This window comes from Diadema antillarum, unplaced genomic scaffold (assembly GCF_040938485.1).
Source record: "Diadema antillarum isolate AM-2024a unplaced genomic scaffold, OU_Dant_1.0 seq00001367_RagTag, whole genome shotgun sequence".
NCBI classification, from domain to species: Eukaryota; Metazoa; Echinodermata; class Echinoidea; order Diadematoida; family Diadematidae; genus Diadema; species Diadema antillarum.
Window position 1 is genome coordinate 109,115 of NW_027272129.1, and position 25,163 is coordinate 134,277.

General features: G+C 37.8%; 1 pseudogene; it reads left to right on the plus strand.

Annotated features, from left to right (window-relative positions):
- LOC139708703 (tensin-1-like) overlaps positions 1-25,163 on the plus strand; it is a 210,337-nt pseudogene that overhangs the window by 91,278 nt on the left and 93,896 nt on the right.

The window sequence follows — 25,163 nt, forward strand, 5'->3', positions numbered from 1 at the left end:
TCTTTTTTTTTGAGGGGGGGGGGGGGGCTCAGTTAAAAGTATGTGAAACATGTTACAAGTAATTCACCACTAAAAGAAGTCATTAGGAGGATGTAGGCCCTAACTACAATCCTGACAAAATTGGTGATAGCAGTCATAATGTTTCACTTGAAGTCTGTGTAGGTAAGACTAGTTCTGTTTCTACGCTGCCAGACAGCCCAGTGCTGATGAGACTGGAGTATGTGGACATGATGGTTGAATGAGTAGGACAAGGAGGTGGACGCCCAATTTATGATGTCATCAACGAGTATATAGTCCCTCAAACTTTTACCTGCCGTTCACTTTCGCCAGGTGGAATGTGTAATGCAGTGGACAGACTGGAGGCAGTGACCTGCCACTCACAAAACATTGTGGGATTCCAGACACAATTTAACTTGTTGCCATCTGAAGTTCAAGGGAACCTCTGCTCAGTGATTACATTTACTTTATTACAAAGAATTACATCAAACAGAACAATCGAAATTTCACCCACATCTACCTTGACATAGGCTGCATTTATCTAACTTGAAAGAAAGAACCATGTTTCAAAAGGTGTAGGGCCTATATGAACATGGTTTGAAACATGGGATGCCACTTTTATCAAAAAGTCATTTAATCACAGTTTTTGAGATATTCTCTGAAACCAGAAACAGTTGGAAGTTAATCTTGGAAATCCTGCGATATGAACACACATTTCAAAATTTCTTTGCATTTATCTATGTTGCAGAAAGGTGCTTGTGCCCCCAAAATGTTACAAATCACCCTTTTATTGGCATTTCAAATCGACATTTCCGACCACAAATTAAAACACAGTTGCACTCATCTATCACCAGAAAAATGCCTCAAACACATTTGGAATGGTGATTACACCTCAGAAAATTTGTAGATATATGCACCCATACTTTTATGAAATTCTTAGAGAGGAATTAGGTGCCTACTGGTCATTTTTATGAAACAGTCACATGTTCAGGGTAAGTTGGGGATGATGAAAACAATTTTTTTAAAAATAATAACACAACTAAAACTCTCAGGTGGGTTTTACTGTAAAAAACCAAAACAAAAAAAAAAACACCTGTATCCACATTCAAATTTATTTTGAAAAGAAGAATAAACTAAAAATATGTGAAATTTTAAAATCTGGTAACTTTACAAGTTTCTTAATGTATTTTCGGTAGCTATTGTTTTTATTCTATTTCTTTGATTCATTTCATGCTTTATAGTCAACATACACATGGAATGCAATTTCACTGTAAATGTGTATGCTCCATTTGCCAATTATGGGGAAGTGACTTTGCAAACAGAAATTAGACCAGAGAGCTTACACAAGATTGGATTGGCTTTAGGCTTGCCCAAATATGTGAGCATTCAAAGAAAATATCACAAACCTTCCCTTTATTGCAAATATTTTGTGTTTCTATTAGCCATTCTGTAGGCTGATTTTTATAACATGAAATATAGTGAGAGGAAATGCCTGAGATGTGTTTGAATTATTGAAAATGCAAATGTTTAATGAACAAAATTTGTAGAATTTCACTGAAAAGGAATGTTTACTTGTTACATGACCAAGATGACTGTACTTCGGTATCCGTTGAATCCCATGACAGATTACTTACTCAGTACTGGATATGAATCAGTCGAAGACTGTGATTTTGATAGTTTTGCTGACATGCTCACCCATTTATCTTACTTCATTTATTGCAATCATCCAAACACAGAATTTTGTTCTCCCTGAACTTCTCCTTTAACCTGTTGAAAACTAGTCCAGAGTATACTCGGGCAGGTGTATGTGAGAAAGGGATGTTTTAGCAAAATCAGTCCATGCTCAATTGGTTAAATGCGTTAACCAATATTCAATTGGTGTAGTACTGTTGATGACAGTGGGTTCATATTACTCCTTCATTGCTTGAATAAAATCTTGTCATGGCAAGAAAGAAGACTGAAGAGTGAACATATGATGAATGTTGGAATTCAGATCCAGGGCAAAGTATCCTTTAAATATCTGTGCAGTAAAAAAAGATAGTGACTTCCCAGTTTGCAACAGCGTATTTAGATAAATTATTTTGAGTCGTTATAAGTTCCATACATTCATATCTATGTGTATGCTTATTCTAAAACAGAAAGTGAAAATGGCTATGGAAATAAATCATGTCACACTTCATGAAGTCCATCATAATTTTGATACATGCCAGAAACAGCTAACTCAATGAGTGCAGCTTTGATTTACCAAGGCATATTGATGACCGAAAAAGGCTGTAAGTCATTGGTGTCAAAATGCATTTTTATGTCTTGACTGTGGGAGGAAATTTGTTGTACTTTCCTGTGCAGATACTCGTTAAGCTTTGATTTGTGAAGCTGATATACCAGATGGGAACCAATTAACTGCAGAGAGTTGTGGCATAGGCATTTGTATACAAAGTTGATACCCACATACAGATGTTGTTAACCTGAAGGATACAGTAGCAGGTGGATGTGAGAGCTAGAAAGACGTTACTGGTATACGCAGAGTCAATGGTGTTATTACCTTCTGCTTCTCATGGCATCATACACAAGTACTCCTCATTGAAAACACTTTTCATAAGGGCGACATTCAACAGAGTAGAGCCATAGGTGTGAGGAATAATACATCACCACTTCAGTCTCAGAGCAAGGAAGACATATGTACATAGGAAGTAAGTGAAAGAAGGGGAACAACAGCAAAATCAAAAATTCTCACCATTTAAACAAAACTTGTGACAGGAAAACATGACTGTATTTTTTGCCGATGCATTTGATACTTCAGGGCAGTATGTCAGGAAGTTGGCAGGGAAATCTAGTATATTAGTTCCCCGAACTAATTTGATTGCTGCTGTCCTACTATTTGCAAATAATTCCTAGAATGTTAGTGTGACTAAATGACAGTAAAAATATTTCTTTCAGTAGCTTTGGTTTACAATAGTATTGACATTTTGGTTTGTTTATTGAATCGGTCCTCATTTACACATATTTTGATGGACATAAAGAGATGCAGAAATAGTGGTGTGAGGATATGACCACCATGATGTGATTACATTGTACTCTAGACCATTAAGCTGTCATTGTTGTTTACTCAAGGATGTGGTCAAATTATAAAATTGGGGTGTGTGACCAAATCTTTGTCAACATTTACATAAGTTGTTCTCCTCATTATTGTGAATTTTGAAGAATTTTGATACTAATAAATCAGTTGTTTTTTTTCTGTTTACTTCTCAATAAATAAGTATGGGCTAAACAAACACTTTACTTACTACCCAATCCTTACAATCTACACTCCCTCGACTCCTGTCAATATCTGCTAGCAGAACTGTCACAATTTTTCTCCCACATTGCCATTTTCTTGTCTGCTGTTGTTGTTGTTGCGGTGGAGTATAGTCTCATTCCCCAGTCACTGTTATTGTTTTTATCGTTATTCCGAGGACATCCCACAAACTGAAAATTTCCAACTACAAGGTCAGGTCAATCCTCCGTAGTTTGCACTGCTGTGAAACAGAGCGAGAAAGAGAGAGAGGGAGAGAAACGGGCTGATATCTTCTCTCTTCTCCCTGCCTCACTTCACCCTCTTTTCTTTACCCCCATCGTCTGTCACCGTGGTAGCAGTGGCATCTCTTCTTCGTTAGACTGTGGATGTACACCAGCAGCATAACTGGCAGTATTTTTTTCGCTCATGCTGTGGAGGTCTCCTGCTTCATGAGTGTTTTTCAGTTGTGAATAGAAACCAAGAAGATCTTCTTTCCCTACCATTAGGCCTCTCCGTGGTGTAGAGGACACTTTTGGATGTTGTCTGAGGAATATATATTTTCATTCAGGAGGTTGGATGATGCACTTTTGATGATGCCAAATACCGGTAGGTATGGGTTCAATGACTGTAGCAGGACATAGAGTTAGTCTTGACGATTGGTCCGATCATTGATGGTGGCAGACAGTGTTGCTCATGCATCATGAAGATCTGTTTTGGTGTTTCCCATAGCGTTATTCAAATCAGTTGACGTGCATGAAGTAATTCCAGTTCATCTAGATTATGTAGGGTCCTGGAAGTATGTTTGGAAATTTGTTTTGTTTCACATACCTGCTGATATGTTTGTAAAATCTGAATGTGTGATTGTTCAAACCATGGACCCTACCGGTAGGGTCCATGTTCAAACTGTACCATTTTACCTCTGTCAATTGGCAACATGTTTGCACTAAATTTCAATGGAATTTTGAGGTGATAGTTCACATAGGGTTAAGAGTGTGTTTAATACTTTATCAGGGTCATGCAGTTTATACAGTGGTTCTTTCAATATCCCACATGTCAACACAGTAAGACAGAGTAATAGGCATGACAGGTAAGTAATAATAACATACCATCCCAGTGCAGCACCTTCTTGAGTAATTCAGGATGGGATAGCATGGAAGGGAAGAATATAGAGAGTTTTGTATGTCAGCAGTGTTGGTGTTGATTAATGCCATCACACTTGCCTGCTAGTGTTCATATTTTGTGTTTGAAAAAGTTTTGAATCAACAGGCCTAACTTGGATGAAGTATTTTCCTAATCATGCCCAAATAGTGTTTGATCATGTACTAGATTTGATGGGTCAGGGCCAGCTTGTCTAGATCTGAACAAGTTATGATTGACATTTTCAAGCCGATATTGTAATGTTATTGTCCAGTTTTATTTGACTGAATATTGAATGTTAAGAAATGGCAGCTCTAGAATTCAATATCTCATTACATTCAGCTAGATTGTTTTAGCTGCATTATGTACTACTGCAATTACCATAAGCTGGGTTCTTTTGAAGGATATGGGGGTTTTATATTTAATCCTGTTACTCTTTGAAGGTTTGTTTTGCAAAAATCAGTATGAAAATGACAATGACAAATCTGTCTTTGTCACTGAAATGCCGATTTTATCTTTTAAACCATCACTGGGTAGTTCTTCAGTCATCGCAAATCATCCCTCATTGTCCTCATACTTCTTTCCTTTACAATTACGTAAATTCTCTGATTTCCTATGGATAATTATAGGCATTCCAAGTTATTCTTCCAGTGCATCTGTTAGGGCTCTTTATGTCAATGTGATTAAAACATCAACAACTTAATAGCAGTTTAATAGAGATAATGACAGAAAAGTCAGTTTCTCTAAATGTGTAATTTAGAAATAGAGAAAGGAGATGCAGCGTTCTGCTGTAGACCAGCAATGTACTTTCTATATCAAGCTTGTATAGTGTAGAAATCCTGAACTTAGCTCTAAAGCCAGTTTATCTTTCTAATCCACAGTAAAGCCTAGTCTATCCTCCCTGTATCCTATATAGTTTCAATTCTGCACTGATTATGTGGGAATGTCATTTCCGTTTTGGGATTGCTAAAATCAATATCACAGTCTTCTTCTATGATGCAAGATGCTTTTCAATGTGAAGTAGAGAATCTGTAGTGTACTCTATACTGTATAATCTGTTATTTTTGTGTTCAGATATTTTCGCGAATGAGGAGGTCTCAGACATTTTCGCGAGATGTTGCTTTCACGAATGGACACCGACGCTATCGCAAGTGCACTTTTGCCCTGGTGCAAGGCGACATTTTCGTGTGTTGTTAAATTTGCATTACAACAGATTCACAAATTCGTGAAAATTAAACCCTCATGAAAATAACAGCTTATACAATATACATCAGATATTTGTTGATATCTGTGGATATTATGTCAGCTTGCTGCAACTAGACAAAAAGAGGGCAAAAAGGAGATGTTAGAGATAGAAATGAACCTTAAGTAATTAATGCTGCTCCCAGCACCCATCAAATGTTAACCATCTATTGTAGAATCGGTCCTGATAGAGAAGTTGGCTAATCAAAAATAAGCAAATAATTTTCACTCGTGAATATTCATTCCATATTGAATTTTTATAGGCATCAGTGTAAGCACAACTGTACACTTCTTTTGCCCAAAATGCAATTCTGGTTCCTATCACATTGAAAAAAATTCATAATCACCCAGTACTATGTGAAAACTTTGATTTTGCTTTGTTTATCAATTCTGTTTTGCTTGAACCAGACTGTACCAGATGATGTACTCCACACATATATGCTTTTCCAAATACATGCATCAAAGTGTTTACTAGCTATACTTTCTATCTTTTTTTCATACAGCACCAGGTAGGCATGAATTTGGCCTTGACATTTGTATGATCAAATAAATGAAGAAGTATCCATACTGATTTGTCTTCAGTAATATCTACTGTGTTTGCTTCATGTCAGCTTATCATTTGCTCCTTTCCCATTTTCCACGTTTGCCTCTCACTCTGCCTGCCCACGGTAAAGAACTTTCCTATACCTACGGTGTCGCCATGATTTAAGATTCACTTGTTTTTTTTTCTGGTTGATTACCATGGAGACAAAGCTCCTCCTACTTAAAACCTTCATGTTGATTAGCAATCAGACTTCCTTTGTCTTTGTTTGCTTGTTCTTTTATTCAAGGAAGCCATACCAACAGGAAGTAAGGTATACTTTTAGCTGCTTGGCTGAACAGCGTACCGGTACATTGAACACACCTACTCACACCCCCAAACCCCTTCCCCCCATACACGCACATGCACTTGCAATTCATACAGTTTATACCATGTACAATCTTTATCTGTTTTTGATAGATTTAATTTGCCCCTCACTAAAACAATTAAGATTATTAGGCACAAGTGAACAGAGCTAGGTATATGACTACCCAGTGTAAAAGCAAATGGTTGAGACAAGTAGTATCATAAGTCTATAGACAGGATATTCGCATGAATACCAAATGCAAAATGAGACAGTTGTGGTCGTTGATCCTGTACTGATCCAGTGGTAGACTTTAATCTGCTTATTTAGCTTTACTCCCATTATTTACTTTCAGGAGAATTGTGCACTGAAGATTCAAATGTTCCAGACAAGAATCAACACAAACCTTACAGAAGAAACAAAGCACAAATTATAGCATAAATTCAGACTGTTCTCACTGACGGAAGTTCACTCACTTCATCTCTGATTAGGTTTAAGAAGACCTTGTGTTTATCTCATCCACACATCAATTGACTGAGTAGCTTCAAGCCATCTTCAAAGATCTTCTGGTGTTACTCTTGTAAATCCTTCCTTCTCCATCCTGTTGAGACCAAACAGATGTATGAAGCTGAGACTTGGGTACAGTTTGTGCTTATCATTTTGGAGGACACCATTCAGGATAATGAATTGATACTTCTGTCATCTTGAGTATACAGTTGGCAGTTATTCTGCACTTTTGTGTTACTTGGGACTTTACTAATCAATTGTTTGGATAATGTGAGAGGCAGGATTGGAGAGTCATGCACACTGAGACTGGATGTGATGAATCAGCTCGCAACTTAAACTTCATTGGATGTGGTATTTTGCAATCAAATTTGGCACCGGAATTGGAGGATTTACTTGTCTCTTTTTCTCTCAGTTTATAAGTCCTGTTATCCATAGTGGATATCAAAATGGATTTTCCTTGTCTCATTAGAAAATCAGCTTTTCATATGAATTTCAAAGATATGTTATGATGCATTAGGGTCACAAAACTTCCCTCTGTTTAGATTTTTTCATGTAAGGAGATGTACTTGATAATTTCCTGTCATATTTCTTTTATAGACAAGTTTTTCAAGTGAAAATATGATAATTGCACAACTTGCATTTGTGGTCAGGGGAGTCAGCAGCTGGTTTTGATAAATCAGCATATTTACTCTTACTTAGACCTATCTCCTTTCCCAAGAGTCAACGATCAATTTTGGGGAATCTTTTTGTGGTTCTGAAGCCGGCTTGATCCAAGGACAAAAATCAATCATTCCTGTTTCACTCAGTGAAGAAGGAATAAGGGAGTAAAGAGGAACTTCAATCTTAAAACTTGCTCATCTTTAGGGGGGAAAATACAATCATGTGTCGTCAGTGCAGAGAATTCTTTAATTTCTGGCCCATAGAATAATCTTTGACCTTGCATTTGTAACCCACTCCAACCACCTCCACTGTATTTTGAATTTCCTTGCTACTCTGCCTCAGTACAGTTACATAAAATTATTCATTTCAATTTGGCTGTTTTCTCTTCCAGGGAGTTAAACGAATTTCCAAGGCAACAGACTCAATGTGTGCATCATTTAATTTTTTTTATTTGTCAAGAGATCTGCCTTCTGCTGCTTTTATATGCAACATAAAAAGAGTATCAGCCTTTGCAGTCTGGATTCTATAGCGAAGAGTTACCCCTCTGTGCATGACATCAACTTCATTTGTTATCCTGCTTTATCAACCTCTTCTCCGTAAAGGAAACAAATTCTTGAGGGCATTTCTTACCAGACCAAGTTTGTTTATCAAAATTTGCGCAGCAATATTTGCATCAATCATCATTTGTGTTCTCTGCTACCCCTTTGATGTCTCATCGAGTTTCATCAAACTTAATTGTTGACATCATCCTCGGTTCTTGTCGCCATGCCGAAGGGAAGTGGGTATTTCTTTACATCACTGAACTGCACCAAGGTAAAGTGGAAAGGGGAGGAAGCAGCCCCAGTATACGCATTCATAATCTTCTTGACATAGCTTATGTACTGAATGGATCTACATAGCGATGCTCCCAGCAACAGAATTTTAATGCAGGAATTTTCTCATGAATGAAGCAGTGCTGGTGTCCTTCTTGACATTCCAACACCACCTCCACATTCTACATTTTTTATCATCAGATTTTTCTCACACAATATTTGTCGGAGCTTGAAGGAGCATTATATATTTCCATGTGACAAAGTGATCACTTTCTTTGAAAAAAAAATGTCAAAACTACACATCCAAAGAAAGGGAAATTAATGAAATAAATGTCAGCAATACCACACATTAAAAAGAATGAGAAAACTCTTAACATTTATCATATCTGGGTCATTGATGTTCCGTTCAAAATGCAGCTGAAAGTAATTTGGATTTTGACTTCAGTGCTTTGTAAAACACAGACCATAAGTTTTGTGATCATTTAATTAGCATTGTGGTAATTACAAAGGTGAATTATTTGGTATGATGTTTGTTAAAGGATAATTCCTGTGAAGTCAAGCATTGTTGGTAATAGTGTTATAAATTCATTACATGTCAAATGTTCACTATAGCTAACTGATATACATTCATTTTGAAGGAGAATTATTCTTTTTTTTTCAGTGTAGCAGCAAAATTTTAGGATAATGAGTGATTTCAAGTTCAGTGCTGTCACTGTTCTTATCACCCAAATAACTGATAATAAAAGTATACACTGTGGGACTATTGCTGGTGCTAGTGTTACAATAGCTCTAACACCAGTACAAGCACCCAACATTAATGAACTAAGTGACAGTAAAATAACACATGTTCATGTGTATGCGGCTCTGATTGGATTATATCTGCAACTCTATATAGGCCTGCATAACAAATATATACATATTTTTTGTCTACATCTTGGTTACTAAAAGTGGTTTGCAGTGAGATGGTTTGATTTGATCACACATTTTTTTTCTTTTAAATCAAGTGATTATGTATGCAGAGCAAGACCTGCAGCGGTATGATGTTCCTTTTTGGTGATTTGGAAAAAATGATTGCAATTTGCAATGTCTATACCACATATTTTGCCCTTGCAGAGAAAATATGCTTGTGTTCTCTTGGACCGGGCCACCCCCACCCACAATTGTATGCACATAAAGACTACCATATAAAAATCAGAAAGAAAAGGAGGACTTGTACAAGCGCCAAAAACTTGAGTGAATTGGAAAAAAGTCCCCAAGAATGTTACAGGGTGCTTTGGGTGGCTTCCATGGAAAATGGTAGATGGGGCAGCCATTGCTGATTCTTCTGTCAGAATGCATCATGGTTTGATGGGGAAAAATCCTTGGCTCTGAACCTTCTGTACAACATGAAGCCAAACAGAATTCAAGCCTGTTGAAATTGAAGCAATTGCAGTCTCACAGAGAGCACTTTCCATACAGGTTCTCTTGGTGTCAAATCTCTTGTATCGAAACCGGGTGCCTGAATCATTTCATCCCAGCTTGCCCGTCACCATGGAAACAAGGCATCACCCCAAGAAGCAAGGTGAAGGGGGGAGAGATTACTTTCCTCTCCTCTCTGTCACAGAAACATAACCTCTGACCTCTTGATGGCTGTGCAGGGGGTCAAAGGCATCACCAATGCCAAGGGCGAAAAGAGATTGGGTAGATTGGGGACGGCTGCGGTGGATAACTGGGTCAGATGAAATTGGGAAATAGTAGTGGCTGTCCCCATAGTGGAGGGGGGGGGGGGGTGAGATGTTTGAGTAAAAGTGGAATGAAAAAAAATCAGGATATGTAATAGGTGTCTTAGGACTAAAACCTACCAGCTTCATTCTGAGGAAGGGGAGAGAGTTTGATTCAGAGGGTCCAGTAAAAAGACTGATATGTGTACGTATGTATCTCAGTGATAGGCTTGTTTGGATTCAAACTGTGAACCTTGATGCAAATTCTGAAGTTTGTTTTCGTCTTTGTTGTGCGTAAGCTGACGCAATCACATGGAATGTTCTCCCAGTGAACAGTGAGTGATAAAAGATGAAAAGTCCACAGCAAATTGGTCTTGTGTGCTCATGTGATCCTGGCCTATGTGTTCTAAGGATTATCTCCATCCACAATTCTCTCTCTGTGGTTGGAATATATATTTATCTGTCTCTACGGTAGCCTTCTCATGGGACTTGGATCGTGAAATATATATTAGTCACTGGTGGCTGCAATCTTTCACAAAGTTCCTGTTTGTACTCACACTTACATAACCACATCCAAAGAAAGGTCCATTTGAAAGGTCCAACTGCCAGTTTGTGGTCATTTCAAATTTTGTCTGTGTTTATTTGTAGTGGCAATGACACAAAGTTTACAGATGCCAAATTGTCAAATTTGGTCTGAGCAAAACTACAACCCCTTCCAGTTGATGCAAATAGATGACAAACACAGTTTTCATTAATTTCTGTTTCCTTTTGGGGTGATTGCATTTGGTGATGCATCACATGAGGCAATTAAAACCATAGAAGTCTTTTTCTCTCTCCCTCTCTTTCTCCATCATTGGCATCCCAGTCATGCTTGAAATTATGTATCTTTGTCTTGTATGTTTACTCTTCTCAAATGTGAAGTTTTCATTGTTGTAAAAATGTGCTATATCGTGAAAAGCAGAGACTCTCATTTAACATTTCTTTCTCTTTGGTTTAGTCAAGCAATATGTCAGTTAAGATATCTCATCTCAGACAAATTATGAATTTTGTATAGCTCATTGATGCCAATTTCTATATCTAGCTCCCCCGTATAAGGTGTTTATGCAGGGAAAAAGAACTACAGTTCTTGAGCAGAAATTGATTAGGCATGTCAGATTTTGCAATTGCCACTTTTTGCAGGCAGTTGTAGTCGATCAGTGCTTTGGAATTTTAGGAGTGTATTTTTTACAATGCTTGGCTTGATTTAGAGGCCATCATTCCTCTTAATTATAGTGCATTTCTTTCCACAATGATATAATGGGATATAGGGGTATCTATCTTCTATAGGCACAAGTTTACCATATCTCTAAACAGATGATTACTACCTATTAGAGCATAACTGCATGTTTTTGTATAGGCCTGCAGTTTGATCAACACTGCTGATTATGATCTCCTTGTGCAAATTATTTCATTCACCCAATACTTGCATTTTACCTCACATCTTTAATTCTTTGATATGCATCAGGTATCACTACATTTAAGTAAATGTAATTATCCAGTTTAGGACCATGCCGTTAAATGTATAGGCCATACCGATGCTATGGTTTGAAGAATTAGGCCTACACAGGTTTGTATCACAATTTTACTCTTTATGACAGATGATGAACAAAATGCCATGTGAGATCATATCTATATCCATTTCTACACTTTAAAGCAAGGTATGCTTCAATCAGCTACTTCATAGTGTGAATATACATTAGATTTGAATTCATTTTGATGTTGCTCAATTGCAGATACGACAGCTTATTGAAAATGAAATCATTGTAAATGAGTTAATGGATCAGGGCCAGAAAAGGACTTTCTCACATGGCTTGGAGGACATGAAACATAAAGACAGCTTTCAGTGAATTGTTGGAGGATCCTGATAATTCAACAAAACAGATAATTTTTGCTGCTTTACTTCAAGACTGACTTGTAATCAACACATCAAACATTTTGATTCTCTACTCCATTGAGCTGGATGTCCATGATATGAGCTAAAAAAGAAATCTTTTGAGGTTTGATATGACCCCAATAGTGCGGCTGGAGGCACGGTTGTGAGACAGGCCTACCGGATGCTTACCTCTGATTCAGGAATAATTTCTGACAGCTCAGTGAGAGGAATCGCCGTGAGCTTTCATTCTTCAAATGCCTCTGCCTACTGTGGTTGGAGCGACTGGTAGAACCCAGCCATACTTTTTCTTGTTCCTCTTTTCGCCAAAACTTCCCTCCTACCAACAGAACCCATACCAGGCACAAAGGGATATTCCTACCAACCAGACCTAGTTATTTCTTTTTGCAGAAATGTTTACAAATAATCTCTGTCTATATTTGGTAAAAAGTATCTCATATTGCAATGACAGGCATCTTGTCATGTAGTTTTTATCATTACTTGAGCCATGTAAGCATCAAAAGAAAAAAAAAATCTATGGATTAGGGATGTGTACACAGTTGGTCTCTCGTATATAACTCTGTTTTGCCAGCCTGTAGAATTCATCTGTTGGTTATCCTTTTTACCAGGTGTGCCATGAAGGCATGTTGGAAAATTGGATGTAACAAGGTAATGCCATGGTGGCCCAAGTCGTTATCACACAGGAAATGTCCTATCATACCTTTACCTCTGCTAGCAAGATATGATTTATATTTTTAGCACACATACAGACCCATGACAAACTGTGAAAAGATTTATTCATGTTTGTTTGTGTCTGTCTGTGTGTGTGTACTGTACTAAAATCCCACACCAAGTTTCAAGTCCATTTTTCCAGTTTTAAATTATCTCATAATCCATCCCAGTGAGATGTTCCACAAATTACCAAATATGTCCTTGGCAAAGATTTTCAGGTCCAAGAAATATTAGTCGCACACAACCACATTTTCATAATGTCACACACAAACAATACCATTACACAAACAATCTCCAAACTGATGACTTTCCTAACAGGAGAAGTCATTGCAAAAATATATGAAAGTAAACGTTAAACATAGACTAATATAATGTGATACCAGTGATGTTTTCATAGCTATAGGCCCTATATAAACATGACAAATTAATTCCAAGAGACATAATGAAAAATTACTCACTATATCAAAAGTGATAGCAAAACCCGGGTGGTGACATTCATATAAGGTATTTAGGTTCTTGCTAATGTTTCGAAACTAAGCTTTTCTCTGAAAGAAGGCTAAAGAAAAAAAGTATGGGTACATGAGAGAGAAAGGTGGAGGTATTAAGAGATATAGACAGAGAAAGAGAAAGAATAGGAGAAAGGGAAAGAGAGAGAGAGAGGGAGAGAGAAATTGAGAATATGACATTACTTGGAAGAGTGAATGTAAGCTATGGAATGTGGGTGGCTAATTCCTTTAAGTGAACAACTTCCTGTATTGTGTGAATGGGCTTTGACATCTTCCTGTTTTACTCCTGTGTGTAATGCCCCAATCAGAGACAGGAAGTCACATGTCACTTTGCATTATGGGATATAAATCACTGTGATAAAGTAGACATTCTTTTGAGTTTTGCTATCAGCGGTCTACATGGTCAACTATGTGATATGTTGTGTGTCTGAAAGAAACTGCAGTACATTGATTGCAAATTCACTGTAATGGGGCTGTGTTCATCTGCAGACTTCACAAATGTGAAATCTGCATTTTTGTATATTTATATGAATGTTTCTCTCAAATGACTTGTAAAATTATTAATTTTTGATGAGTACCTTCTTATGGTAAATTCTGTTGGTTCCATTAATCTGCTTTATTAATCATTTTTATATATTTGTATTAATGTTCCTCTCAAATGACTTGTAAAATTATAAATTTTTGATGAGTACTTTCTTATGGTGAATTCTGTTGGTTCTATTAATCCGCTTTATTCATCTCAGATACCTCAGTATGTTTTCTCTGTCTCTCTGTTGTGTAGTATTCAATATATTCCTGGACAATGCCTGCATGCATTGTACTTCAAGTCTGTTTCTGGTGATCTCATTTTGCTTTATTGTTGTTTTGTTTTGTTTTGTTTTTCTGCAGGTGATGACAACATGTCTACCTCCATCAAGTCCATCAGTAAGTCATCAAAGAAAGTTATTCAATGTTTGTTTACATGTTGCTCAAACTACCATTCCAAATGGATACACCGCAGAGATCCTTTGAAATCATGTTATCAGTGGCGTGACTACGATGGTGATGATGATGGTGGTGGTGATTATTATCGGTGTTATTATCAGTATTGGTGGTAGCAGTCGTAGTAGTTTTGTTGTTTTGTAACAAATATTATCATTGAATATATTAGTTCTATTTCTCATTATTACTTTTACTAAAACAAATACTGGTAACATATCAGATATGTTTATTTTTCTCCTTGCTATGAAATTATAACTCAAGCAGAGCTGTACAAAGTATATATGGATGAATTATTTCCTGTTCCTGTATCATATGTCACCAGTTATCTTCTTCAGTTTGATTGATATAGGCATTTATCTGATTGTAGATTTAGAAAGAGGTCAATGTGATTATCTGTGGAAAAAAGAAATCAAGTCCTACTCCTCATAGAATATGACTAGATGATAAATATGGTCATCAAAGACATGACAAGCAAATCATAATCTGAATAACAGAAAACAATAGGCCTACTTAGCAAAGATGAAAATCTCTGCAAAATCCCTAGTGGCGTTTTATATTCTGACCAAGCAACAGCTGTGGTCATCTGAGGGAGAGTGTGACCTTACTCTTCCCGTTTTTCTCTTTAATTCAACCCCCTCTCCCATATACTTTTGAGTAAAACTCAGTACAATTGAAACTGACGTTCATTTTTCAGTCTTCTGTGCCCGCAAATCAAGCTGTCCTGGCAAATATGCCACAGAGAGCTTTCACACGAATGAAAGAAGTGGTTTGTTTTCATATTTCAGAAAGACATCTCTAACCCTGTTTATAGTTAGGTGTGCTCAATTACTGAAATAAGTCTTCTTGTCATTCATTAAATGTAATAACACAACCCATTCAACAACAAACTACAAGACCTGTCAATCAAACACACAGCATGTGATACAATTAATTTCAAAAGTACTTTACTACTTTCATACACCATTTTAAATGGGAATACACAGTCAAGCTAATCTTCACGTCTTCTAATTAAAATCATCTCAACTGCCAGTGTGCACCCGGATGCATGTACAAACAAATTTGAGTGGACAACCCATCCAAACCACATAATGGCTGATCATGATTTTGGACACACGCTGCTGAGAAACGTGATTCCAGTTTGCTTTCACACTTTCCAAAATATGACTGGATTAGAATGATGCTTGAATGAAAGAGTCTTTACCAATCTGAAAGGGGTCCAAAAGTAACAGAGAGCACAGTCTCTCCCACCATCATCACTGCAGCACTTACAAAAATATTCTTTCGGCCCACAATACTAGGTGATTTCTTTCTCCATTATGCTTTTGATATTATCGTGCCATGCAAGAATATCATTTTTTTTTCTTTGAGAGAGAGAGAGAGAGAGAGTGAGTAAGAGTTGTCAACTATGATTTATGCTGTTTGTGAGATCCCCATATGCCTTTATGGTGTCTGGGTCAGCGGCTGTAATTTGTTCCCACTAACCTTGTAAAGTTCTACGCCCATTAATCAAGTTCACCACCAACCACAAATATCTTCATCATCCACACTATATACAAAGGAAACTAAAGCATTAATTGAAAGTTCAACAATATTGAGGCTGAAGGAAAGGATTGTGTTTGATATTTTTAAACCGTCTTTCTGTTCATTAGCTTTATCTCTCTTTCTCTCTGTCTACAAACTGACCACTACATAATATACATAGCATGGATGCTTGTATGCCTGTACATATCTATGTATGTTTATATGTACCTTTAAGCTATATTGTTCCATGTTGTCACTTACTATAGTCAATCAATTTATGAATCTTTTATATATATGTTTATATGAATGAAATGAAATGAAATAAAAATGTAGGTAACCTATACACATTAGAGAGTCTATACTTATGGGAGTGTCATCTCTTTTTCCCTACCAGACCTGCTGGTAAACTCAGAAGTTTGTCAGTCTAAAGTGAAGTTTATTTTTTACTTCTCTCCTGTCCAGCCTGGTAATGAAAAACTGAAACAAGGGTCTCCAAAGTCTCCGAGATCCCCGAGGGTAAGTCATTATTTGCAGTGATGGGGAGACATGTGTTTTTATGCAGGTTCAGTGGTGGCCTGACTGCTGGCATCTTAAACAATATTCCCGTATCAATACCATTCCTAATGCTGAAAAAAAGGGAAACAGTCGTGAAGAGAAGTTACCAGCTCCAGTAGCCCTTTGGCAGACATGCATATGCAGGCTTATGTTTAAAGTATTTTAAGTTTTACTTTTTCCTGGGCTACTTATGCAGCTGTCATTTGTATGACGCACCTCTTGACCCCCGGGAAATGTGCGTCATGGTCGCGTCAAGTACCACCAATTTGATGACGCGTGGTACCGTCACGGGAGCAAAATGTCCGTCACAATACTGACCCATTATGTGCGTCATAGTCGGTCATTTAACCAGAGTGTGTCAAAAGGTTCGTTCATAGGACCGTCATGTAATTTTGCGAGGCTTCTTGCATGGTATCCCTCCGTAACAGAATAAAACAAACTCGCGATCGCGAGCCGGCCGAATTCACCGGCTCCTGAAAACGCGAAAATGACACAATTTTCATTCAGTTTTATTATAACATACTGATACTCACTTCATTCTCGTATGTCTTCTTTTTCTATCTGATGTCAGACTAAAGGTCTTTTCAGAAAGTTTGAGCACAAATTTGCTCCAAAACCACACTACCAAACACAATTTGTGATTAAAATCATCACATACAGCCCGCGGCATCGCGAAGCTCGCTATCCTTCAATCGCATTCAATGTAGTGTAGCATCGACCGTCGACCGTGGAATCTCCAGCAAAACCACGTGCGTGATGTGACCGTGTGGTACACGTATGTAGGTACAGGCGTACATACAGAAGACGAGGCATGACAGAGGCCAGGCCGCAAAACACATACAAACGATTATGGAACTACTGAGAGTCTATTAAAACCTATATTAACTTAAAATAGTAAATTCTATTTAAGCACTAGCCATATAAACCATGTACCTAACTTGGGGTTTAATAAGGTTCGTGTTTAAATAGGCAGGGGCTTCAATCAAGCTGTTTTCGAATCGGGGAAGGGGAGGCGGGAGGTTTAATACGGAAAAAATTACTGTGGCCAGGCCGTAGTATCGCGAAACTAGATACTACGAGTAGTTCGAGGACATACCATAGCAACGTGTATATATCAAAACACGCATTTCTATGTCCATGATGTCCATGAACTAGGGAACGGTTTTGAGAAATTCGAAGTCATTCGAAGTTGAAGTGGTTTTTTCCTACGCATTTTTATTTATTTATTTTTTTTTTGTTCATATCTCAAAAATTCGATTTCTTAATTTTTTCAACTGGTATTTGGGAGTCTTGTAATTTATTAAAAATGTTGATAGAAATTTCTGAATATATTCAGAAAGTACGCCTATAGGCGCCTACTGTTTGGATAAACGGTAAACATGCAGTCTACGTTCGATACGAAGAAATCATTACGTCTTTCACGAGGAAAAGCATACAAAACAAACAAACAAAAAACACCTACGAAAGAATGTTAATAGCCAAAACTTTGATAAGTAATAAGCAGTTATGATGAGCGTGAACTGAAATCAATTGTCATGATTTTGCTGTCTAACCAGGCGATGACTGCATCTCATTGAACCTACTCGTAGTGAATTTCTCTGGGCATACGAGACCTTTTAAGTATTTCTGTGATTGCATTTTTAATTGACTGATTAATCGATCTTTTTTTTTTCATTGTTCAGGGAACATAAGATATTCGATCAAGTACACTATATTCGACTGTTGATGTTTCCTACTATGCGCCAAAAGAAAGGCTATAGAATCACGATATCTTTGCAATTATTCCTTTAATTCAACTAATGAGCTGGTTCTTCCATCGATATTTCCAGTATATTTACACGCTGTTTATTCCAGTGCGCGCATTCTTTCGTCTGGCACGCACCTGGGTGTGGCACCTGCTTTTGTGGAAATTTCCACAAAGGGAGAGAGGTGTGGTGTCAAGTTTCTTCGAGCCGAAGAGACTGCATGTAACACAATCTCTTCGCTCTGATTTATAGTCATTCGTGCTTTCCCCTTATTCTTTGCATTTGATGTTGAACATTTAGATTTAACTTTACGAAGGTTGGTAGCACGTGGTTCTTTTTTGTTGTGAAGTGTATGTAATTTCTTTTTTATCATTCTTGGGAGGGAAAAGAAGAGTAAGGGGGAAAGAAGAATAAGAGGGAAAGTGAAATAAAACAAACGGCACGTACGCTCAGCATTCACAGTAAGCCGTCTTTTCCCACCAGCATAGTTATCATCATCACCATCAGACATCACTCAGACAATTTTAGCCTTTTCCTATCAACATTAAGAAACACGCATACAATGCAGTCCCTCGAGACAAACACCTAGGAAAATAAATAACAAATACAAAGTATCAACACCTCCCAACAACACAAATACCGGTACATGTATTTAGAAAAGACAACCCACAGCACACTAAAGCGGCTGGTATCAAACTTCGTCGCTTCGGTTCGAAAAAAGTGATTGCAGCAAGCGGAAAAATCGCCGTTACGAAAATAGCAGTGCGAGACACTTGAAAGAATTACGTAAAATACTTCAAAGTACAAAGGGAACGGATAAAGTGATATAAAATGGAAGAAATCGTACCAAACAAGGTGTGAGAAACGACAGTGGAGAACGGTAAGTTTAGTGTAGTAAATTTAATTAGGCCCTAGCAAAAGTTGGCAGCACCGAAAGCTACGCGAAAATATAGACATTGGAAACTCGGTATTGCGACGAGATCCTTAGGATCAAGTCAATAAACGATACAAAACAAAGGAAATCAATTCATTTTGACCGGAAAATAGTTTGTTATAAGTATTCTGTTATATGAGATCTCCTTTGATAGGCCTAGAAATAGGCCTACATCGAATTTCCACGATACTCGGCCTCGGGAAAGAAAGTTCGAACGCTTTTCATCTGCACATACTGCAGTGCACATCAATACACGAACAGAAACTCACCTCTTCCTTGCAGAAAAATGATGCTATAACGTTACAAAAAACACACACAACACTCTAAAAATCATTTCGTACTTGAGAGGAAAGGGACAAGCAGATGGAGAAGAAGAGAAATACAAGCAGACATTGCACAACGGAACGCTTCTACCCCGACTCAAAACGAAATAGGGGACTGTAGTGTAGTGGCAGCTGGCTACAGTGTGCAGCTAAGCTACTATACTCACGCTCCCCAGCTAGCCGCCCACACAATGTCATGGGGATACCACGGCGATCCATGTAAACATCCAGGGTCCGTAGGCGACAGGGATTCACGCGCGCGAATTTCCGTTCGGTGCACACAGTTCGCAGGCAGCGAATTGCGTGAGCGCACACTTTTCCAGTCTGGGACGTACCGCGAATAACATGTGCGTCAAGGGTCAGTCATTTTCACGAAGAGGTGCGTCACCATTTTTCATGGTTAATGCGTCAATGGCTCATAAAGGTGTGTCACTTTTTGTGACGGAGGGTACGTCATGGTACCTAAAAGGTATGACGCACATTGGTACTTTGACGCACCTATCCCGGGGGTCAAGAGGTGCGTCATACAAATGACAGCTGCATTAGTACACCATGCATTCACTATCTATCCCACCCCAAGCCTGAAGGTTTGTTGGGACTTGTTCTAAATTGTTGAAGAAGGGATCTTATTCACGGGAAGGAGTTTCTAGATTAGTGAAAATTTTACCAAAATAAGGTGACTAGCAACAGAGTTGACAGAGAATCAAATGTGAGTATTCATTGAACCTGTTGAGGACGAGTCCCGAGTATACTCCGGCAAGTGTCTATGAGAAATGCGTGTTGTAGCAAATCAGCCCATCCTCAAAGGGTTAACATGGTCCTTTTTAAAATAGGCTGTCAGCAAGGCACAGAGTTGGTCATACATATGTCTGTGGTATTGCTCACTGGAGGCTAATCTTTAACAACTCCTTCACTTGTTACCTCCATCTTGGTCACTTCTCTCTGGCCAGTGGCTTAGTTTATTCTTTTGTCTGACTGATATGACTGGAGTTAACTCAAACAGAACATGAAAAGTGTAATCAAAATTGCACAAGAAATAAGGACACTGGAGAATATCGTAAAATGTCACATGATTATCCAGAACACTGATATTATCACAGTGACACATGAACATTATATTTCCTGCACAAACCAATGGGGCAATCACGAGGCAAGGACATTGTCATCAGTGTCTTGTCTCATTTGTGCACATCATTCTGATTAATGTCACTGTTTTCCAAAACGACATCAACTTTTGATATTTAATGGCAAAACTTTCTGTGTTTGTTGGTCAAAGGTTAATGGTATTTTTGTCTGTTTTGTTTGTTTGCCTGTTTTTCAGTCAAAGTTAGGTTGAATACAGGTGGTGTTTCCCTTTAAAAAGTGTCTGCAGACTGAAGACTGAATTGCAAACATTGTGTTTACTCTGCACAGAGTGACCTTTGCATTTGCTACTGCATACAATAAACAAATGTTACCAAATGTTTTGACGCCAAATGTGCAGGTTGAAAGTAGAAGATATACAAGTCGTCCATTTAGTCTTGACAGTAGGTAATATCTGTGCTTCTAGTTATAATCCATTAAATAAAATATGGTCTGTGTGTGAAGCACTTGCACGTGTAATGGTGTAGGAAAAGGAGTGAAATTACATGTCCCGTTTACATAGAAATCCCTCCCCCCTACGGCGTGCCCTTTGAGCTTTTATGCTAAGTTTATTAACCCTCACACCTACGCACAAATCAAGAAGAGAAGCGATCCTGGTATAGATAAATTTGCCAAAAGCACTTCAGATGCCCGCTTTTGGCATTACATGTTGTCATCAGATGAAATCCAGTCATTCTGAAAAGTAGTCAGAGTGTTATGCCACGATGTGCTGTGATATTATCCAGGCAATAAATTCTGGTTAGAGTGAAATACCTGCCTACCTGCTTGCCACCACGTAGGCAAGGCACCTCAATATCAACTTTCACCTCTTGGAGCCAGAGGAAATTTTGAGAAACATCATAAAAGCATAATGGAAAGCATATATTCTACCCTTGCCACAGCCTGGTATTAAGCGAAGAGAGATACTGGATACTGTATGCTGTGTGAGCAAATGAAGTTCAGGAAAGGAAATATATGAGTGATCACTCTTTGGATTTTATAAATAAATAAATATATTCACTTAACATTCATGCATAGTTTTCTCTATCCTTCCTAGTGATGGTTGTCATGATTGTAAGTTTTTTTTTCTGAAGGGTAATCTGCTTCTCTCAATCCTGAAGATTATTGCAGGTACCCACATTTAGTTTGGTAGTTTTCATTGTCTTATCATTTTTTTTAATTATTTCTTGTGATTCAGAAGATGAACCTTTTTTAAGCCTAGAACATTGTTCCAAAATGTTATAGTTTCAATGTTAAGTCTGTATTTGTTTTTTTTTTTCAAATCTTGTTTTGTGCATTTTCACAATTTCTTTAATATGTCTGTTCTTTGTCTCACTCATTTTTAAAGTAATTAAGTAATAAACTAGAAGAGACAAACGGATGGAAGTCTTATTAAGATCAAACACAGCATACAGAATATTTTAAAGTTTCTCATGTTTTCCTTGAACGGTAGTATTTGGGTTTTTTTCAGATATTCAAATTAGATGGGCTTGATATCAAAGCCTCTCAAGTTTGCCATTTGGTTGAGGGTCTGGACTTCCCAACAATTTCACAAGGGGTTAAATTTGCAACTGTGTAGCACACTAATGAACACAAAAATGTACGCTTGCATGTCACATTCATGTCAAGATCAGAGTTTATATTTTCGCACATCCTTAAATTCACTAATACCACAAGAGATGTGAAATTTACAAAAATGAGAACCTCACTAATTGTGTGGCATATACAATACTGTAAAAGTGGGTGTATTAATGTGAGTAATCGTTTGCACTCAGCCAAGATGAGTTTCATGTGTTTTTAATTCAGCAGAATCAAAACATTAACTACTGGAATATATAGCAATCAAAAATCTTTGCATGTTTTTATTTTCCGCTAGTTTCTGGTTGTGCGAAATGTGCAAAAATTTCAACACCACGAAAATGTCCAGTTACAGTATTTCTTTGACCTATCTCTCTGAGTCACTTGAACACAGAGTGGACTTTCCTTTTAAATAAGGGAAAATCTACAGACCAACAAAATTAAACTGGTGCACACATCAGAAATTATCTAGGTCTGAAAGGGATGCAGATGAGTGAATTATATTCCACTGGCTCTAACTTTTTTTTCTGCAAATGAAATTGGTAGTGGGGGTGAAGATAACCCCTGACCTTTGAAGTAAATGTTAAGGTCATGAGGAAAATTTCAATCTGAAAAGAGAAAACTTGGTCCAGAAAAGTATCTCATTTGCTATCAGATAAAAAGTATCAGGCAATATCTCCATGAAGAGATAATCTTAATAAAGAGTGACAATGTGTCTCGTACAATCATCACCTGATGTGGGAACACACTTGTTTATAAGGCAGGAACAACATGCAAGTAATATGCTTAGTTGTCCAGGTAACAGTACTCTCCCCCTCCCTGCTATTATAAACAACCTTTCCATCCCACCCCCTCCCAAAGATGCTCCCTTGCTATTCAGTTCCTTTCCTAACTTTGCCCTCTTCTACTCCTTAAACGTCCTTGTCACCCCCACTCTCCACCAGCTTGATGTACCCCTTACCTACCCTTGAACACCACTCTTCTCTACCCTCCAAACACCCTTCTCTATCCTTTAACTACCTTACCCTACCCCTCAAACTCCTTTATCAACACCCCTGATACCACCAGTTCTCCCTATATGTCTCAAAAACTCCAAGAATGTGAGAGGTCTGATCCCACAGTGATGAAATTATACGAAGAGAATGATTACAATGAAACTGCAGAAGTAGTTGCAAAAGCTCTAGCTCCAACTGAGTTAAAAGTAAGCAGCACCAAATGTTACCATGGTTTCATTAAGTCTGTTGGAATTCTGTCAGCCAAATGATTGTGTTTGCCTCACATTCAGGCTTTCTGTACTGACAATTGATGAATGTTTTGCCTTCAATTCACAAAATGCCAGAAACTGAGACTTAATTTCTTCGCAATGGGAGATCACGAATTGAACTAGAAAAATAGTAATAAAAACATTTTTCCAAGTTTCCATTACATTTAACCTTTTCATATCCTGATTTCTAAAAAGTCAGGAAAAAAAGAATGTCATACATTTCATTCATTCTCCTCATGCAAATTTATCCAGACATCACCAGAAGGTAAGAGTGGTATAGGATCACCCAGTGAGAACCGCCGCCGAAGGTCACCGTCTGCACCTTCCACACCAACCTCACCAACCCCTCCTTCAACCCCCAAGTTGCAACCAGTGCCTGTGACCAAGAAAATGATGCAGCAACAGCAACAGCAACCACAACAACATCAGCAACAGCATCTGCAACACCAAGAATCACCCAAGCTGCAACAGGCAACTGTCACCGTCCAACACTCTGTGGCCAATGTACAACACGCACCGACCACCATGAACATGATGCAACCACAAGTTACGCACACCAAGACCATCGGAATCAAGTGGGTCACAGTTTTTTGTCACCAAAACTGTCCTGTATTCTAGTGGCTACACCAGACTTGATTTCCCTTGTGATACATGACACAAGGAGGTTTTGTAACGTGTGTGAACAAATGACAACAAGTTTGAAACTGTCCATTTCCATTTTCATCTCCCGTAACTTCATTTCAAATTAATTTTCTTATGCAGTCATAATAACTTGGTTTCAAACCAACACATAGAAGCCTGCATAACATCTGTATCAATGTAGATAGATGTACATGTAACATATATTTTGAGAAATAAAAATTATTTGGTAGAGGTAAGTGCACTTTCTTTCTCTTCTTCTCAGGAACCCAATGACAAATGAAATTGATAACATCAGTATGAAAATCATTTGACATCATTAGCCAGAATACACATTGGAATATCACTGAAACAGTATTATGTTTCAATCCATTTAAACAAAAGTTGTGGGCAAGAATTATATTTTCATGTCAAAGTGTTATGTACACAACAAATATAAGTAAATATCTGGCCAGAATAAAGGAGGAAACTGCACACAGTGTGTGTGAACACAATCTTGTGCATGTAAGTTTTGTACATGTTCACTCTAAAGATCCCAAACAAGAGGGGCAATCAAGGATTGAAATTGTATGACTTTTGTCTTTGCTAAAGACTCAAATTCCAAATGAGGGTATCTTTGTCAGTTTTACGCATAATATATAAAATTTTTGTTGCTTTTCAGGAGTGGAGATGGACTTGTAAGGTACTCGTTTGAAATAGAAGTGGATTACATTACTGAGAGATTAATTGGTAAGTTGCACACATCAATTATGTTGCAGAAAATAAATACTGTAAAACGAGGAATGTTTGCGTGCATTTTAATTTCACAAATTTTGTGAGCGCCAAGATTCGCGAAATTCAAATGCACGTGAAAGTTCTTGTCTACACTATGTGCATTGAATGCCAGTGGCAGTTCGCGAAAATTTCATGCCGCAAAAAAGGCAGTTGGCTCCAATTCGCGAAAGATTCATGCCGCGATTATATCATGTTTTACAGTACTGTGCAATAAAAGTTTTGGTACATTTTGTGTCTTGATAGAGACATACTGTAAAAGTAGATATTTTCGCGTGACTAATTTTTCACGCTTGGCCGGGTTAGAAGAGTTTCGCGTGTTTTTAATTCCGCGGAATCAAGACATCACGCACAGGAACATATATGGCAA